The 17822-nt window shown below is 38.0% G+C and overlaps 1 long non-coding RNA gene across 1 annotated transcript in view; it reads right to left on the bottom strand.

Annotated features, from left to right (window-relative positions):
- The window catches only part of LOC138123525 (uncharacterized), a 309532-nt gene that overhangs the window by 45837 nt on the left and 245873 nt on the right, over nucleotides 1-17822 (bottom strand). The gene's annotated exons all lie outside the window — the stretch shown is intronic.

Raw genomic sequence — 17822 nt, 5'->3', positions numbered from 1 at the left:
TTATAAGAACCGAAAGTAGGAATGTCGTCGAAGGGACAACAGCTTTGGCAATTTTATTAAGACGCTTAGCGTATCCAAATCGTTGGCAAGACCTAACGACTCTATTCCATTTGTCTTCGCAGTCCTTATCGCAAATTGCATCACATACGGCCAACATTATTTTAGCAAATAAAGGTGTATTACTAGAAAATTTAAACAATCTGCAGTGGTTGAATCATAACAGATTAAGGCAGTATGCAGTTGCAATTCACGAAAAGGGAGCAGCAGTGCCTAATTGCTGGGGTTTCATAGATGGAACCGCTAGACAAATTTGTCGACCTTCAGTGGACCAAGATCAATACTACTCTGGACACAAGAGATGTCACTGTGTAAAATACCAATCTGTTTTATGTCCTGATGGACTCATTGTTAATCTTAAAGGTGCTTGGCCAGGTAGAAGACATGATGCTGGTATGTTCAGAGAGTCAAATTTATACCAAGAACTGGTAGAAGTAGCTCGTTTTCAACATGAAAGTTATGTATTATATGGAGACGCAGCTTATGGTATCAGAGAGTTGCTTCTTGGTCCATATACTGGAGGAAATTTGCTTCAGATTCAAAGAAACTTTAACAATTCTATGAAGGTTCTGAGAATAGCTGTCGAATGGGGGTTTCAAAAGGTGGCTAGTCAATTCGCGTTCGTAGACTTTAAAAAGAATCAGAAACTTTTATTGCAAGAAGTTGAAACAATGTATAAAATTGCTGTTTTGCTAACAAACTGTCATACATGTTTGTATGGCAGTGAAACTTCACAATATTTTGACATAGTACCTCCACCATTAGAGGTGTATTTGGGTTAAAAAAGTTGAAATAAAAATTATTTAATTTTATTGTAAATGTGAAAAGTATTTTTTAATTAAACTACTGTGAACTCTGATGATCACTTGAATTCGAATAGAATTTTCCAAAACAATTTAACTGATTTGAAAGCACTTGTATAATTTTGAGTTGACTTTCTAATACATCATTCAAAAGTTTCCTATCTTCTGTCTTTTGTTCAATGTCGAAATTTAAGCGCCTTTCCTCCAAATTTAATTTTCTTTCAGCCAACAGTAATTTTCGCTCTTCCAGTTCTAACTCTTTAGATCGCAACTTATGTTCCCGTTCACCTTTATCGTTTAAATATTCCAACGCATTTTTCTTCAAATAATTGTTTCTGTTTTTTCTTTTCCTGTTTGGACCAAGTATTTTAGTTGGAATTCTTGATGTTTCATTATGTGTTTCAAATGTTGATTCTTGGCATTTAGTGGTATGGGCATTAGAATTTATACATCTATTATCTTCTATTAAATTAATAGGATTTTGAGTAAAATTCACCCCAGCGTCTATTTCATGTAGTTCAGCGGTGAAATTATTTTCTGCATTAACATTCTCATTCTCATCACCGTTGTTAATGGTATGAGATTCTTCTAATTCAGTACAATAAAATTCAAATGCGATACGATCCCTCATGTCTTTTCCTATTTTATTGCTAATTTCTTCAGATGATAATTCTTTACGTTTCTTTTTGTTTGATGATGGGCCTAAATTTTTATACAAATCCTCGATTTCTTGCAACAAATGGTCCTTTTCAAAATATACATCCTCCGTTCCGGATCTTAAATTATACGAATATAACGTACTCATTTTGATCTGATTTTTACCATGCTAAAGAAATTACTTTGGCAGGTGGTCGTACTTACCTTATCTTGTCGATTTTATCTTTTTGCCTCCAAATTGCTAACATTCGTTGCAAATGCTCCCTCAAAGATCTTATTGTAAAATTTTTTGTAGTAATTTTTTCAACTGCCATTTGTACATGTTTCCAATTCTCTAGGTTCTCCAGAGGATTTTTGGATACAGTTTCTCTTAGTAAAATTATATCGTCGTCACTCGTGAATCTTAATCTTTTTCTAATGTTCATTTTAATATTTGATCGATAAATTAATGTCAATCAAAATTTAAATTTTTATTTGACGTGTTGTCAAATTGCATAAAGCTATAGAATTCTAACGTTAAGGTAGGAAAATAAGGTCGACTTTATAACAACCTAATTAAAGTCACACGTTAAACCTTAATAAAGTTCCGCTATTCGTTTTTCATTCTGCGCATGCGCAATTGTCAAAATAAGGTTCCCTTATCAAGGTTTCGTTGCCATTTGAACTTGCAATAACTCTCTATTCTCATTGTGTGCTGTTCAAAAAAGTGAGTAATTAACGTAATATTATTTATATCAAACTCAAATCAATGATGTGGCTAGAGTAACATCAAAAACAAAAAAAATCTCATAGACCACCCTAAATGATTTTTTAAATAGTCACATGTTATATCCATAATTTATTAGGGAAAAATCATATGAAAATGAGTAGCATACCTTAGGTGAATCACAGACGATTAATTAGTTTTATTATTTGATCGACAAGACCACATTTAAATCCAAAAACTGTCAAGTCAAATTTATCAGATTTAACTAATGTATTCGAAATATCATCAAATTCATAATACATTTTATCTTTAAAGAAATATAAATTTCTATATCTGAATACTCTGCTTATATTTGGAGGTATTCCAGCAAATAATTCTGAAATAAGGCCATTTTTCTTTGATCTAAACAAACACTCATCAAACTCAATGTACAAGACTTTATCATAAAATATATATGTTTTTCCAGAATAAGTTCTAAATATTGCATCAATTCTTTTTTCTTTCGGTATTCATAAATTTTCAATAGATTGACCATTATATCCGCTTTTAACATTATAACTTGGAAAATCGATTAAATAATATAAATTTTTAACAACTATTAAAACATCGCCTGAAGGTCTTTGATAAATATGTGAAATTTGGTAATGTCTTTGATAAATATGTGAAATCTGTTGTTTACTTGAAGCTACGCCACTGTCTAACCCATTCCCGTCTTTATGCATCAATGGTTGTGTTTGAATTGGCCATTAGTGTGCGTCCGGGTTCTAAACATTCTATCTCATGCCATGGTAACAACGTTTTTCTGGTAGTTGTTTACTGGTCGTCAAAAAAAAAAATGTTGTCCACTGTTCGAATTTTTCAGCATTCGGGCAACATCTAAGTTTCAGATTTTATTTTCGCTTGTGGTTAAATATTTTGCATACATATTTAATTATTTCTATAAATAATGTTTTTTGAACAATTTTAATCAGTTGCTTTTATGAAATTATAATTGCGGAAAATCCTGGACGTGAGAAAACCGTGATCTCCGAATGGGGCTCATGGGCAATACCGTTTAGTGAATGTAAACTAAACACTGTGCCGAAATCAAAAAACCATTGTAGTGCAAATAACACACATTTTTCATGACATTCCCTATAACTTTGTGGAAGAAACATGATGCAGCATACACTATGCCTATAGCGGATGATAACTTTCACAACACGGAACAAGACATAATATCTAGTTTGAAGGGAAAGAGTCCAGTTGAAATGTTTGAACTATTTTTTGACGAGTCTTTCAATACATTGTCGACCAATCGTTAACTTATGGTACACAAAATGACAAACATGATTTTCATATGACAACCAATTGATTACGAAAATTTATTAGGTCCTTTTGTTTACTGGATATCATTCGCTACGACATGAACGAATGTACTGGTGCGAAGACGAAGATATTGATGTGAAAATCGTGAGCAAATGTACGAGTAGAAATCGCTTTTTAGAAATAAAACGTAATATATATTTTAACGATAATTCTCTTAATCAAAATAGATTCTCCAGAAAAATTATTCAAAATAAGGCCCTTGCTAGATCGTCTAAATGACTTCAATTCAAATTTGGATTTTTTTTGTAAAGAAATCAGTATAGACGAGCAAATGGTTAGAAATTACGGACATCACTATTTGAAGTAGTTCATCAGAAGCAAACCAATACGATTTGGTTTCAAGAAATGGGCAATGTGTTGTGCGACCAGAGGCTTTTGTTATCAAATGAACGTGCATGAAGGTAAGAAAAAAGAACAAACAACTGTGCGTGGACTTGGTGCATCGTGGATAAGTAAATAGTCCAACGCCCAGCGCAACTAAACGTATTAATACATTTCCAGTCGCCGGCCGCGGCTAAGGCAGCAACAAAAGTATTGGAGGAGTATAATATGTAGTAAGAAAATTAATATAATGTTGCAGTTTAAGGTCCTAATAGCAACTATGCGAAAATTTGTGCGGCAACTGTGTGGGTGGGGTAGAGTTACTTACGAAACAGATTTTGGAAAACAACTTGGACAACAGGACTGGGTGCCACATAAAGTTTGTAAAACTTGTATGAAGGCACTTCGATACTGGACCCAAGGAAGATGCAAAGGACTTCCATTTGGAGTGCTGATGACATGGAGTTAGCCAAGAAATCACTTTGAGGATTTCACCAGGATAACAAAACAACGGAGGAACGACGTCAAGGCCAGTGGGACGGCCATATGATGGCGGAGTACTGCTGGACCTTACAAAGAGATTCTTCTGATCAAAAACACAGTAGACGATCGTATAAAAACGTTTTTCTTAATTTATTTTTGTGTATTTTTGTTTTATTCGATTAATTCTATTTAAATTATTATTTAAATAAATTATTTAAAGAACTGGAACAACCAAGAATTAATATTCAGGCTTCTCATGCATGGCTTAAGAAATCAAATATTCACCCTGAGACGGAGGGTTTTATATTTGCAATACAAGAAATTATAAAAAAACACATTCTAATACTTTTTAATATACACTTCGCAGCAAAATTAAGGGATAATGCTATTATTTTCAAATAAACTTAAATTTTCTCTGTGAATCCATGTAAGTGTAATTAAAATACGCTTTTTATGCATACTGTTGTTATTTCAGACCAAATTTAACTTAAAAAGAATCAAATTTCATAAAAATTATTAATCTTTTAAAATTTCAACGAGAATCAATCTTGTGTTTTCGAAGAAAACATGTGAAAACTTAGAAACGTCATTAAAAGTAAACGTCATGAACAACAACAGAGAACATCGTCATTTATCTGAAATCGGGGTCGTTAAATTAGTGACTCTTCTCCAAGAAGGTCATTCCCAACAAGAAGTTGCCCGAAGATTAGGTGTGAGCCAGTCTGTAGTAAGCAGAGCTTGGCGGATGTATAGGGAAACTGGTATCTACCACAGACGACAAGGACAGGGTAGAAAAAGGAAGACAACGTATGCAGAAGACCGTTTGTTGAGAATTAGTGCAAAAAGAAAGCGGTTTTGCACCGCAAGGGAATTAAAAAATGACCTCCAGCTCGCCACTGGTACCACAGTCAGTACAGACACCATTAGGAGAAGGCTCAGTGAAGCTGAACTCAAACCGTACCGACCTGCTACTGGGCCAGTTTTAACCGCAGCTCACAGAAGAGCCCGCTTACAGTTTACTCACAGACATGCCGATTTGCAAATTGAAGATTGGAGACACGTTTTCTTCACGGATGAGTCCAGGTTCTGCCTTTCCACTAATGATCGTCGTAGAAGAGAGTTTGGAGGAGGCCAGGTGAACGATTTGTTCAATGTGCCATACAAGAAGTGGAACGGTTTGGTGGTGGATCAGTTATGGTTTGGGGTAGAATCACTTTTGAGGATCGTACCAACTTGGTGGTTGTAAACAGAGGTTCAATGACTGCAGTAAGATATAGGGATGACATAATAGTCCCTGTTGTTGAAACATTTGGAGCCATACATGGACCGGGATTTGTCTTTATGCATGATAATGCTCGGCCGCACATTGCGAATGTTGTGCGACAGGAACTTGTTGCGGCTAATATCAATGTTTTGGAGTGGCCACCACGGAGTCCTGATCTTAATCCAATTGAGCATCTCTGGGACAACCTTGACAGAAAGATCAGAGCTCTCGAAAATCCTCCTCGCACGTTGCACGAGCTATCCATTAGGCTGCAAGAAGTTTGGACAGCAATTCATCAAGAGGAGATTGCTGCACTAATTAAAAGTATGCCTTCAAGAATTGCAGATTGTATAAGAGCAAGAGGTGGGCACACTCGTTATTAACACTGGAGTTACTCAATATTTATTACTTACTTTCTTTTTCTAATTGTTAACATGTTGAAATAAGTATAGTTTAATAAACAGTTCCAAATTCCATAAAATGATGTTTAGTGACAATGCCAGTAAATATAATTCATTATTCTCATGTAATTTTCAAACGTGATTATATTTTCTTTAATATCCCTTAATTTTGCTGCGAAGTGTACAAAGGGTTTGTTATACCGGGGTGTCCACTCTCAAAGTCGAACATAGGCAATTAACACTGTGCATTCAGTTTATAGATATTATGCCATTATTTCGATACATCAATTTTTTTTTTAAGAATTAAATTATAATAAACTAGGCAAAAATGAATAGGGAATTTTTCCTTTTTTGAATTTTTTATAAATACCGTTTAAAAAATAAAATAATAATAAAAAATAAAAATAAACGTTACAAATATATTAATCTACACGTTAAATGTAATGTTTCAAGTACTTGTAACATTTTAAATTTATCTTGTGTTTAAGAATACGTGGGGGGATTGGGGCAATTATTTTGCTTTCCAAGAAAAATTGTGGAATTCCCTATTCATTTTTGCCTAGTTTATTAAAATAATTAACAGTTTAAGCAGTTTTTATTTTATATTCTTTGAAAAAATTACAATGCAGTTCCTACCTTAGTTAATAATAAATATAAATAATTTGCTGAATTTAAATTTCCCTTTATTTCAAATGTTATTAAAAATCCCAGCCCAGGCCCCTATTCCACAATAATATTAGTATTATGCTAATATTTATTAATTCATTACTTCTAATATGTATTAGCACTAATAATTTATGTTTCATAATAAAACACTAGAGACTAATAATTTTTTCGTATCCCACCTCCACCCGGCGGCACGGCAATTTTGCCGGAGTACATACACTATTACGGATAATACTATCAAGTAATAGTGCAGTGCTTATCAACATAATTACCGGCGTCTCGCCTCCGCATTTTGACTTTTTTGTGTTTTATGTTGTGTCAATGTTAAGGAATTTCCTCACGATGTGACATGAGTATAATAATATACCTTTTTGAATTTCAACCACCAATGTGTTCTCTAAGTCCAAAATTTTTAAATTTTTAAAAAGAGATTGGGGTACTATTCCTGTTGCTGAAATTATAAATGGTAAAATCGAAATTTTTTCTAAACACCAAAGATTTCTCATAGCAACGGAGAGTTCTAAATATTTATTAATTTTTGTATTATATGTCTGTGTTATATTGTGTGAATTTGGAACAGCTATATCTAAAAGATATGCTTGCTTTTGTTGTTTATTTAAAATAATAATGTCTGGTCTGTTATGCTGAATGTGAATGTCAGTTAAAACTGTGCGATCAAAATATAATTTGTAATTGTCATTTTCTAAACAACTTTCTGGTTTATAAATGTAATGTGGTTGTGTATCCTTTAATAAATTGAATTTAACTGCTAAATTCATGTGTATAATTTTTGCGAATATATCATGACGTTTTTTATATTCGCTTTGAGCCAAAACGGTGCAAGAAGAAATGATATGTTCAATGGTTTCCCTTTCAGTTCCGCAAATCCTACATTTATCAATGATCGATTGTAAACCGCATATGTGTTTTTTATAATTTCTTGTATTTATAACACGATCTTGTATTGCAAATATAAAACCTTCAGTCTCAGGATGAATATTTGATTTTTTAAGCCATGCATAATATTACTAATAATTTATTAGCTCGATATTATTATTTTATTAGTTGAGGCGGCTTTGCAACCAAAATTTTGACATTTCAAATAATAACTTACTTCATTATTGAAGGTAGCACGATAATTCATCGTTACGGTGTATGTATTTTGAAAAATGTTTAATAAAGAGAGCAAGAAAGCTGTTTTAAAGTATATGTCAGAACGAAAGCAAATTTTATTCGGCAAATTTGACGATACTTTAACAAAGGAGAAAAAAAGTGCAGGGTGGCAAGACGTGCATAAATTTGCACTTAGTTTGGGATACCATAAAAAAGAATGGCAGTACATAAGAGATGATTTTTGGCCTAATATTAGGCAAACTACCATGGTAAGTGTAATTTTTCCCAAAGGATGTAGTAGTTACGTCTGTTTGTAGAAGAAAGTCGATGCTGCGAAAAAGACTGGAACTGGCGGAGGCCCGAATGCAAAACTAAACGAAATTGATAACATTGTTTTGGATATTATTGGAAAGGATTCGCCAGTAATTAAAAGCTTAAATAAGTACAGGCGAAACATGGGCTGTGACGCCAGCAGCTACAATTAATATAACTGATGAAACTCCTGTCATAATGGAAGTAGAAAATGATTATGAAGATGGTGAAACTAATTATGATTATGACGGCACTGAATTACAAACAAAAATTAATGAAAATGTGACTGTCATCCCATTAAATTTAATGGAAACCAGAGCGACAACAAAGAAATCAAAAGTCGACCAAACTACAACAGAGGTTTACTTAAAAAAAAAGAAAATCGGAAGTTCAAATAAAGAATATAGAGTTGCATAACTACAAGCTGCAGCTTGAAATCTTCCAGCTTGAGAAATCTCTGAATATACCTCATTCTTCTCACACTCAACATTTAAATAATAAATAAAAATAAATTTGAAAATTGTATTATTTTAAAGAAACTAATTAAAAAGGACAATAAGCTGTTGTAATCGTTGTACACCACGAGGATCAATGTTTTCTTCTCTATTGTTATTATCTTGATACCGCGCTTCGCGAATTTAGCCCCGATTTTGTAAATATTGTACATAAATGTAAATAAAGAACACGTAGGTTAAGTTAGTTAAGTTAGTTAAGTTAGATAAATTAGATAAGTTAGGCTAAGTTTGTAAATATAGTTAAGTTTGTTTCTATTGTGAGCCGGCTGGGGCGAGGTGTTGTCGACGAGGAGACCTGTCCTATAGTACGCGCGCGCGGTTGTTCCGCAGGCCTTATAGGCACAGGTTTTCTCTCGGCTGCACCACTCTCTCGCTTGCTCTCGAAGTTTAAACATCGTGTTGCTTGTGGTTGTGATTAATTTTTTTCTCTCGTTTTAGATCGTCTATCTGGCTCAACATCATCAATCAAAAAACCGCGACCAACCCCAACCCGGACAACCCCCGCAAGAAACCCCAATTCTCGGTCGTCATCACTCAGGTCGAGCACGACATCGACGAAAATGACATAAGCCAAACCCTCGCGTCTCTGGAGCTTCCGTTCGTAAGGCTCTGGAGAATCAAATCGCGACAAACAAATAAATTCACGAAATTAATTCGGGTCATCACCGAAGACACCGTGACAGTAGACTTTCTACTGAACAACGGTATAAACCTGTTCGGCAACCACCATCAGTGCGAGCCATCAAAGCCCCCGGAACCCGCCCCCCTCCAATGCACCAAGTGCTTCCAACTCGGACACCCCGCGACCGCCTGTACAAACAAACCCGCGTGCCCCAAATGCCCCGAAACTCACGCCCCCAACAACTGCGAGGCCGCGACCCCTAAGTGTCTCCTCTGCGGAGGCGCTCACGCCGCCTGGTCACGCAAGTGCCCCAAATTCAAAGACACGCCCATCACCGACGAGACCCCAATAGCCCCCACGTACATCATCAACCCCCCCGCCGAGTTTGCCGACCCCGAAGTCCTCGTCGATGAATCCGCGGAATCAAAAATCAATACCAAACAGACCATCGTTTTTGTCACAAAAATCTTATACGATCTTTTCCCCCTGCAGCGCCCCAAAATCCACGAATTGGTTGAACTCGCGTCGCGACAAATACTTCGCATTAAAACGCGAATCAGTCACACCGGTCAGCGCATCTATTTCACTTTCGAGTAGTCGCCGACGCCCCCACGCTCGTCCGTCCTAACTTCCCCCCGTTTATGTACAGTACACCTCCTAGTACTGTCGCCGCCCCCGGAAGCGGCCCCAACCCCACTCCCCACCCCCCTTCCAACAACATAAACATAGCCACCGTGAACGTTGATGGCATCAAAACTAAATTCAACGCCCTCAAAGCCTTTATCGCGTCGGACCAAATTAAAATACTTTCAATTACCGAGACACACACGCAAAATCCGATTCACGTCCCCAACTTCAGCTCTTACAGCAGACCATCTAGATTCAACAACTTTTACCGCGGAGTAGCCCTTCTCATTGATTCAAATATAAACAGTAAAAAACACGACCTTCCACCCCACCTCACGGACCTAGAAGCGGTCGCCGCGGACGCGCAACTCAATAACAAAATGATAACTATAATTTCGTACTATAACCCCCCCTCAGAACCAATTTCACCGGAACTTTTTCAATACGTCTCCAGCCTCCGCTATTGTATAATACTAGGTGATTTCAACGCGAGACACACCGACTTTGGCGATAGAAATACCAACGCGAACGGCCGCAAATTTTCCGAACTTATTAGCGATCTCTCAATTTACCGTCTCGAGAACCGCTCGGCAACATTTATTAGTCACAAGAACGTAGACGCGCAATCGATAGTCGACCACATCGTAATTACCGAAAGTCTCACCGCGCACGTAGACTCAGAATCCTTCACAGGCACCACCGTCACATCCGACCACGAACCCCTTGTCGCGAAACTCTTCTTTGAGGGCCCACCTCCCCCCCCGGAATTCATCCAAATTTTCAAATATAAAAACGCCGACTGGGACAAGTATCGACGCGAAATAACGAGAACACTCACACGCACAACACCCGCGGACACTCCAGACGAAATCGACGAACAAATAAACACATTCACAAACACAATACACTCAGCCCGAGACACCGTTTTTAAACCGACAACGATCCCAAAAAATCGCACTCCACTACCGGCTAGAATCGTGAAACTAATTAAAGAAAAACGCAAAGTATACCGCGAATTTATCCAATCACGCGACCCCCTTCTCAAAACGTTATTCAACAAACTCAACGCGCAAATCAGACGCGACATAAACACATACCGCGAAGAAACGTGGATAAAAACTTGCGAATCTCTCGATTACCGCGACGGCAAAAAATTTTGGAACAAGTTTAAAGTCATTACCGGACAAAAACGGAAAACGAACCACTATCTCGCGACCGACGCGCATATTTACTACACGCCACAAGAACGCGCCAACTGTTTTGCCGAACTATTAGACGGAATTCATCAAGTCCCAAACGACCCTAACTTCAACGCCACCTTTTTCGATCAAATCGCCAACAACGTTCACGCCTTCAAAAACATCCCACTCATCGACCCTCTTCCTCACCCCCTGCACGACGAACACCTTACAGACAACATAACTACCGACGAAGTCAAAACTATCATCTCTCACTTAAAAAACACGAAAGCCCCGGGACCCGACCAAATTAGACCCATTCTTCTCAAAAACCTACCCGACTCCGCCTTCCAAGCTCTGTCTGACATCTACAATAACTGCATGAATAACCTCTACTTTCCCACTGCATGGAAAACTGCCCACACTGTCATGATCCCCAAACCGGGCAAATGCCCCAACGACCCCAAATCTTACCGCCCCATCTCACTTCTTAGCATCACTGGCAAAATCTTTGAAAGAATCCTAACTAACCGTCTCCAACTCACGCTAGAATCTAACAATCTTCTTCCCCCCGAACAATTCGGCTTTCGTGCTCAACGCTCCACTCACAACCCCCTTGCAGAACTTCAAACCGATATCACAAGACACGCCAACCTTGGCGAGTGCACCGTAGGTGTCTTCCTCGACATCGAAAGAGCATTCGACAAGGTCTGGCACGACGGACTCGTGCAGAAACTCCTAAATCTCCGCCTGAACCTCAAATTCACCAAACTCATCTCCTCTTTCCTAACCAACAGATCCTGCAGGATCAAAGTAAACAAAACCCTCTCAAATACCGTCCACCTGAAAGCCGGGGTCCCCCAGGGCTCCGTACTTTCACCACTACTGTACATTGTATACTGCAGAGATTTTCCCTTTTCAGACATCCAGAGGACCAAGACGAGAATGTTCGCGGACGACACGGCCATCTGGTGCTCCCAGAGAAGCTCCGAGAAAGCCACGAGCATCGTCCAAAAAGAGCTTCACCGCATCGAGAAGTGGACCAACCATTGGCGAGTAAAGATCAATCCCACCAAAAGTCAATCCATCCTTTTCACCTTCCCTAAAGCGCAGAAACAGAGAACACTTTTTACGCAATCGAGACTCATAATAAACCGCGACGTAATTCCGAAAAACAACACCGTCCAATATTTAGGCATCACCGTTTCCTCCACTTGCACTCTTCACGCGGATCCCAAGGCCACACTTAAAAAAGCGCGAAACCGAGCAAACTTACTGTATAAAATCCGAGGCCGACTTCGCGGCTGCGCCCCCGAAACACTTCTGTATACTTACAACTCATTCATTCGACCGGTAATCGAATATAGAGCCCTCCTTTATTCAACACTCCCAAAACGAGCAGCATTCAAAATTCATTCATTCGAACGGCACATACTCCGCGACATGTTCAGACTCCACCGGCAACACCCATCCAACACACTCTATGACGTCACCAAAACAACACCGATCTCCGAGCGCCTCACGCTTCTCCAAGCACGCTACATTGAACGCACACTTAACGGCAACAACACCATAGCTAAACAAACACTACACACTTCACATAAACTCCCGACAAAAAACGGACTTCTAAACCGCGTTCCAAAAAAACCCAAAGTCAAAACCAAACACCTCCCCACGGCCATACTCTCCTCAAAATACCCCGATCTTCCACCTGAACTCCAGCTACTCGTTGATGAGACACCTCTCTCGATGAGATGAAGCGGTCCACACTCCCAGCTCCCAAAGGACGAGCCCCCATCCCCTTTCCCAGTTCCCCACTAACATCTGTTTCAGGTCACCAAGCCCCCGCAGGACCAAGTGGACACCAACAAGGAACCCAGCTACCGCCGAAACCGACCAAGGCCCAGGACCAGAACAAGGACCAGGACCCAGACCAGGACTAGGACCCGAACCAGGACCAGAACCAGGACAGGACCAGGACCAGGACAGGAACCTGACCAGGACCAGGACCCAGACTAGAACCAGGACCAGGAACAAAAACCCAGAATTATATAGAGCCACCTAAAACCTTGCATTATATAGAGTCACTCAACATAGAACTTCTTTTTTTTTTTTTTTTTTGCATAACACTATTGATTCATTTTTATACTCATATTTTTATTTATCTTTTTTATTATATTTAAATTCTATCTTCTTTCTATTCTGCTGAAAAGGCCATCAGCCTCAGCGGCAGCTCCACCCTTATCTCACACTTAACACAATATCAATAATGACATGTAATTACACAAAAATCTGAATAAATGTATTTGAACCTGAACCTGAACCTCGGCTGCGCCACCAAAGTTTCCGGCCGGACCAATCAGGAGCCGTCCTTGGCGCCTCGGCCCTCAGCCGGGCGCATATAAATATGGGGCTCATTTTGTGAACCTTCACTCCGGATCAGACCGTGAAGGAGGCTGTAATAAAAAAACTCTGAACCATTTTGAGCTTTTATTGCCGAGAGGTCCCTGCGTTGGCACTATCGCCCAACCACCTCTCGCTTCGCATAAAAACCTGACATCGTCTTCTTCGACAAACCGAGGGGTCCCTGTGCTGGCACAGTCGACCAGCCACCCCTCATACCAGCCGCCGTCAACAAGGGGTCCCTGCGCTGGCACCATCGTCCAGCCACCCCTCGTCTGACCGCTCCAGCTCGCCACCGTCGTCGCTCCTAGACGCTCGGTGGCCCCGAGAGGATACCATCGTCCCGTGGCGCTTCGCCCCCCTAGGAGCTTCGCCCCAGTGGAGCTTCGCCCCCTTGGCGCTTCGCCCCCTTGGGACTCCGCCCCGGCGACGAGGACGTCCCCCCGTAACAATCTTCATTTTCGGCATCGACCTCATACACTTCATTTTCCATTTCCTCATTTTGTCGTGAAATATTACACAATGCTGTGCAGGCTTTAAATATGTTAGAAGCAAATCTTGGATTAACTCTCATATAGTTTAAAACGGGAAATTTTTCTGTAAGGATTCCAATTGAATTTTCGACGATTCTTCTAGTTGCTTTATGAGCCCTATTAAACCTTAAGACTGGTTCATCTTGGACATTGATGTGAGAAGGAGGAATTAGCCAGTTAAGCAGTGGATACGCCGAGTCTGCTAATATAATTGAACCCGGAATAGGTCGCCAACCAGCTGACATTCTTCTAAATAAGTTGCTATTCCTCAGAACCCTTGAGTCATGAACGCTTCCCGGCCATTCTGAATTTACGTAATAAAACATCATATTTGGCCCACATACCACCATGCAGTTTAGGGAGTGGTTGCTATGTCTGTCAATGCAAGCTTCTTCATGTTCAGTTGGTGCATCAATATTAATAAGAGTTCCATCTACAATGCCAATTATTTGAGCAATACCTCTAATTTGAAAAAATCCCATTGCTGTTTCTTGTAAGTTATTAGGGAAATCAACAATCTGTGGAAACTTAACATTTACAACAGTTTCTACTACACTGTGGATACTTCGACACACAGCAGCTTTTGACACACCATGAGCGTCACTAATTACATGATAGGCGCTTCCACTTCCTAGCCAGTGTAAAGCTATACACAACTGCTGCTTGGCTGATAGCGCCCCACTTTTGTTTGTTGGATGGTTCAAATGCGGCCCTAAGTCGGCAAGAAGTGCTTCCAACTTCTGGGAAGACATCCGGAATCTTTCTTTATATTCGAATTGAGAAGCAAATTCCCAATTAATTCTCGGACGATACATTTTTCTTCTTCGCCGAGGTATTTCATTGTCATTATCTTCATCGGATGATGATGAAAAGTCATACATTATGTAAAAACTTTTTGCAAAACACCTATTTAACCAAAATCTATTGCTGTAACGACAGTTATGAAAATGTTCTAATTTTATTTGCTAATAATTATTATCTCATAGATTTTGTGAAACGTAAGTTAATGATTTGATTAAAATTTTACTCTAAATATTAGACTACTATCCCACCTCCACCCGGCGGCACGGCAATTTTGCCGGAGTACATACACTATTACGGATATTACTATCAAGTAATAGTGCAGTGCTTATCAACATAATTACCGGCGTCTCGCCTCCGCATTTTGACTTTGTTGTGTATTATGTTCTGTGTCAATGTTAAGGAACTTCCTCACGATGTGACATGAGTATAATAATAGACCTTTTTGAATTTCAACTACCAATTTGTTATCTAAATCCAGAATTTTTAAATTTTTAAAAAGAGATTGCGGTACTATTCCCGTTGCTGAAATTACAAGTGGTAAAATCGAAATTTTTTCTAAACACCAAAGATTTCTCATAGCAACGGAGAGCTCTAAATATTTATTAATTTTTGTGTTATATGTCTGTGTTATATTATGTGAATTTGGAACAGCTATATCTAAAAGATATGCTTGCTTTTGTTGTTTATTTAAAATTATAATGTCTGGTCTGTTATGCTTAATATGAATGTCAGTTAAAATTGTTCTATCAAAATATAACTTGTAACTGTCATTTTCCAAACAACTTTCTGGTGTATAACTATAATGTGGTTGTGTATTCTTTAATAAATTGAATTTAACAGCTAAATTCATGTGTATAATTTTAGCGAATATATCGTGACGTTTTTTATATTCGCTTTGAGCCAAAACGGTGCAAGAAGAAATGATGTGGTCAATGGTTTCCCCTTCAGTTCCGCAAATCCTGCATTTATCAATGATCGATTGTAAACCGCATATGTGTTTTTTTTTAATTTCTTGTATTAGTTCTTATAATTATTTACATAAACTAATTTAATTGTGGAACACAAAGTAATAATATTAACAAATAATATTTGTATAAGCGCTGATATTTATTAGACTAATACAATTGTGGAATAGGCTACTGATATGAATTTTTTGAGGATACTGACTTCTAGTAGGAATATTTACTCGAGGGTTTTCTTGAGCCCAATATCGCGTGTTTTAAACATTTGGTTCGTTATTTAGTGTAAAAGTAGATTCGTCTGTGAAGCAAATTGTCGACAGAAAGCGACATTAGCACGCTCCTGTATTCATAACAGGTTTCACTCTTACTTTCTTCATCAACAGCAAAAATCTGTTGATGAGACTGTGTCTTGTAGGGATGATATTTGTACTTCCTAAGGATATTCAGTATCTACGATTTACATTAACTTACTTCAAGAGAAATTTGTCTTAATCTGTATGGAGTAACTACTCATTTTTTCGTAAATAAATTTGACAGTAATTTACCGAAATTCGCTGACTTAACCCAACAAATTACTAAATTTTTTGACAAATGCTGTCTAATTTGAAAATCATGACATGTCATATTTAAAAATCGCCAAGTTTTAAATTAGTATTTTAAAATAAAAATAGCACCTTTAATCTTACTATTAGGATCGTTTCAAGCACAATAACTTTATCTTTCTATTGATACCATTACCTTACCTGTAAGTTCAATTGGCGAGCAGGAATCAGCAAAAACGTTCAATACAATGTTAATTGCCTATGTTCGAGTTTGAGAATACACAGGCTGTATATCTTTCAAAATAATATATTTTTTGAGTATAATGAGTTGTCTAAAAAAATTGTTAGGCAAGTACTTATATTAATTTTGTCTCTTAATCTGATGCAGAATGAAGAAGTTATTTTCAGATAAGATAGACATACTTTTAAGACATTGGATTGAAACACAATAGTCTCAACTGACCAACATGAGTACATTTAAAATAAGAGTGCAATTTAACGGTGACGAATACTACACCAAAACTAATACGGCCCCATGATGATGAAAGAGACGACATTTGTTTCAGTGAACCTTGTCTGAGGTTGTGAGGAGATGAGGAGATTGAGCCACGAGGCATCCTACTGACTAGAAGATTTGGAAAATCCAATTGCAATTAAACATCGGGACCGGGCGCTTCAACAAATACGAAGCCTGATGGGGTTAGGAAACATTCTAACCCATTTTTAATTTTTTCATTCATGATGAGAAAACATTACTACAGAAACGTAAATGTCTTTATTAACATAATATTAACATAGTATTACCATAATAATAAGTTACAATATACCATTTTTGCTTCAATTACTTCTGCCATTTTAAAGTAAAATACGTTAGTGTTTGCGACAATTTTTTGGCGCAGTATAGTTACTTGTACAAGTACCTATGCACATAGTTCGAATGAAAATGAATGCATGTTGTTGACGTACTCGTATAGTTGTAGTTTAGTTTGCTAGCTGTAGAGGTTAGATACTGTTATTGATTCTTTTGAGTGCAACCTGCGTTTTGCAGTTTATATGATTGTGTAATTAATACTTGTATTTTTTGCAGGTCTGAATTTCCAGACTCTGACGCTTCTTCTGGTGATCCAGATATTCCAGATGCAAAACTATATAAATAAAAATGTAAATGGCCGTTTGTTCAAAATCTAAGATCTCCGAAAGTTCTACACCGATTGCTTTGAAATTTTGACACAACGTTCCATTTGAATAGGCGCGTGTTGCTACATTGTTATTATATTGATGTTACACCTGTGACAGGTAAAAACATGTTGTAAAGTCACTAGATAATATAAAGTACCGCAATCCATTAGGCCAATATGCTAGAGAGAGATATAGCATTTTTGCCATAAAATGGCGATGATGTTAGTGAGTTTCATGCCTTTGTGTTTCACCCTGTGATTCGACCTTCGAATATAGTCACAACCACGATATACATAAGAACTGGTA

This window comes from Tenebrio molitor, chromosome 2 (genome assembly GCF_963966145.1).
Source record: "Tenebrio molitor chromosome 2, icTenMoli1.1, whole genome shotgun sequence".
NCBI lineage: Eukaryota > Metazoa > Arthropoda > Insecta > Coleoptera > Tenebrionidae > Tenebrio > Tenebrio molitor.
Note: the sequence above shows the minus strand (reverse complement) of the source record. Positions and strands in the feature narration are given on the sequence as shown.